Consider the following 3,727-nt stretch of genomic DNA (forward strand, 5'->3'; position numbering starts at 1 on the left):
GATCTCTGAAACTTGCCATGGTGGAACATATCCAATAAAAACAGACTGGATCCAATTACACTCCCAAGAAAGTATTTAAATGCAATTGTATCGTCATTCCTTGCATAACTAAAACACAAAACATATCACCCGTTGATCTTTTGTTTCCCACCAGTTTACAAAATGCGGGTTGAGCGGCGGTGGTGGCCAGTTCACATATCAATGTCACCCGTAAGTAACTTTAATAAAAAGCATTGAATCGCATCTATTAACAGTCGCCATTGTTATGGAAAGTTTACACGCTTCGATGATGGATTTGGTAAGTGAGAAAAGGGATTTAATCCTTTCGTCCGGAACCAAAGCGGAACGCTCCCGTCATTAGAACTATTACATCCGAGAGGAAAAAAATGAACGCCTCGGTAGTTTAAATGAAAATTTTAAAACATGATACACAAGCACCGGAAAGCGGATTACAACCCGATGACAAGATTCGACATCGACGGCGTTTTGGCGGCCTAAGCCTCAAACCGTGTTTTTTTTCATTCATGATTCACTTCGACCGGCATTGTTGTTGTTATGTGTGTACCATATTCCGTCTGCGCTGGACCGTCGGTGCCGCCCGGTCACGTGACAGCCCACATTGTTTGTTTGCATAATTTAAAGGCTCGCGGCCGCTTTTTAGCCATGGATATCAATCATCGCGAAGTGAAGACGACGTCGGCGGCACGCGCCCGTCATTTTGGCGGCCGGTTCTAAATCGTTGGCATGGATAAAAAGGGTTCCCGGCAGCATTAGCTCACTTCCTGTGCTGACTTTAAACACCGCGATGAATAGTTGATTTAAAATTTCAAGTGCATATTTTCGAAAAGATCTTTAAAATTGGCCAATATAGCTGTGTGGAATTATTCCATTGTTCATTTTAATCCTTACAATCACATCCAGCCAAAAACAAGGGAAACAATTTCAGATTTTGTACATTAAAATGATATTTCAATGGAGCTCTCAGCAAAAAGTTTAAAACATCGCGGCTGTTTGTAGTTATATTAAACATTTGCTGGATTGCACATTATTGATATATGATATTTTTTTCTAAAGTAAAAAATAGTTTTATAGTTTTGGTCACCGTTGGTGAATGTTTATAAGCTTTGATTAATTTATGTTGTTGATATTTTCGAAGATAACGTTTCCGTTTACTTTAATTCAGCTATCTTTAGAACTATTTTATAATAATCAAATAATTAAATCTGGGGGGTGGGCGTAGCGTAGTTGGTAAATTGATTGCCTTGTACGACGCGCACCTGGGTTCGAGTCCCGACCCCGCACATAGGGTTAGAAATTTTTCATAAGAGATTTTTCTAACCCGAAGAGGCGAATGACCTTAAGGTTAAAACCTCTATAATCGAAACAAAAAAAAAATTAAATCTATTCACTCACTTTTTAGCCCGTTCACTTCATGTTGGAAAACGAAAGGTAAAATATTCAAATCTAGTTAGAACGTAATAGTCACAGTGAGAGCATGAAGTGAACGGGTTAAAATGTGAGTGGATAGATTTAAGACGATATTCAAATGTAATAATGATTATACTTTTTGAATATTAATCGTTCTGAAGAAAGCTGAATTAAAGTAAGCTGAAACGTTTATTGCGGAAATGTCTTTCTTTCATAATCACAGAAACAAATCAATAAAACTATAAAAATTAAACACACGGAATGCTGTCGATTGCATAGCCACTAAATTAAAAGTAGTAAAAAATACTCCACGATATCCATTAGTGAAACAAACTACCAATTCTATCTGCACTTTGTTGCTTATCCACTTTACAGACAGTTTGATATCGTTGCCCTCGAATACGAAATACAGTTTCGATTAACTTTAAGCAAACTCGTGTTGACGTATAGCGGTGGAACATTTGCTGAAGATGAAAATGAAGATTAACCTCACGGAAATAATCTTTACTCAGCTAAATCACGTGCGTAATTGTGTTCTGTTAATGTACAAAAGGTTAATCGAGGCAAAAAAACTTCACTAAGAAGAATAATATGAAACATAGCGTTTTATATTAGGGGAGACTGAGGAGACTTATCCCCTTTTTTATTTTTCAATCCTACTCCGTGGAATGATAAAAAAAACTATGTATTTTTTGTAGTTTTATATTGTTTATATGGTTGACAGATAATCATAAAAAATTACATGGAAATATTATACTGGACATGAGATATGAGCATTTTTGGAAAACAACAAAAAAATGGAAAATTCTTTGATTAGTGGAGACTCGATCCCTAATTTGGGGAGACTTGATTATTTTTTGAAAACGTGTTTAAGAGAGCATGTATGGTAACAAGCCTATTTTTACCCTGTTTCTATTATCACCCTACCCATCTGAAGCCTTTGGTTAGAACAGCGTCTGCCATCTTTGCTCAACGCATTGGCTCAAATGGTGTTGCGATAATTGGGGTACTCGATTAGAGTTGTTGCTGCGCTCAAACAAAAGATTTTCACCATTCTCAAGACAATTTTGTTATTATATTGGCTCTTAATAAGAGGCGAATGACCTTAACGTTAAAACCTCTATAATCGAAATAAAAAAATGGACCTTAATAACAAATCAAAGAAGCTGAAATAATAAAATTATTGTAGTAATAATGTGGTACCCTTCTTAATAGGGCAAAAATGGGTACATTACCCCATTCAATTTTATAAATGGATTGTAGTATTGATTAAATTATGATTAGATATTGTTATTTTTGTTACTACATATTACGCATCTCTCACAAGATTTTTTTTACGATTTCCCCAAATCTCCGTGCAATTATTTGAAAGCTGTCGTTATTATGGTTGAGGAACGTCAAATGTGGGGTGCATGGTTGCTATGTATGCTGTAGTAAACATTTACAGTTAAGTTTTTGTATGATGAAACGTTCATTTTTGACGGTTTTTTTTTGTTATTTTATGGCAACAATGAGTTCAATTGTTCTGGTTTGAATTTAGTTATTTTCAGTAGTGTGTATGAAGCATGGCGAAGGGGAAAAAGTTAAAATATCTATAATCACAATAAAAAAGCGGATAAGAATAAATTTTAGTTGAATTTTGATCCTTTTCTTTGTATTTATTGTAAAAACTTAAAAGGCCCTCGACTCAATTAAACTACGGCATTAAAAGGTGATAAATAAATAATGAAAATTTGTTTTAAAATAAGAAAGGAGAAAATGAATACAATAAATAGAAAGAAAAAAATAAATCGGATGGCATAAGGTACTAAGTCACTTCACGCTTGTCCGAATACACCGCGGACTCAGGTGATTTGCATTTAAAAATGACAAAACATCCAGACTCCTGCGGTAGAAGACAAAGGATTAATTTGTCGGGAAACTCTAAGCTTGTGCATATGACCCTATTCCACAATTTTCTAAACTTTAGGCATTGAAAATGCTTATAGTTAAAGCCTTCCGCATTTTTGATCGGGTAACCAACCCGGTGGAACCATGGTCGTATGCTGACAAGGAAGGAGGGCTCCTCTTTTCGGAGGGTGAGTCCATCCGAGCGTCTATTTCCCATGTTAGGGGCGGCTCAGAACAGCGTCTGTCCTCCATGTTAGGGGCGGCTGATGTATCGTCCTCGTGTCCTCAGTGTGGGACTCCAAACAGAGCTGACACGATGGTCCTCCGGCGAGACAGAGGGTTGGGGAAGGCCCAACAAACCGCCCTGGAAAACTAACCGTTACAAACAATGCAGAAGAAAATACGAATC

Source organism: Topomyia yanbarensis, chromosome 1, assembly GCF_030247195.1.
Source record: "Topomyia yanbarensis strain Yona2022 chromosome 1, ASM3024719v1, whole genome shotgun sequence".
NCBI classification, from domain to species: Eukaryota; Metazoa; Arthropoda; class Insecta; order Diptera; family Culicidae; genus Topomyia; species Topomyia yanbarensis.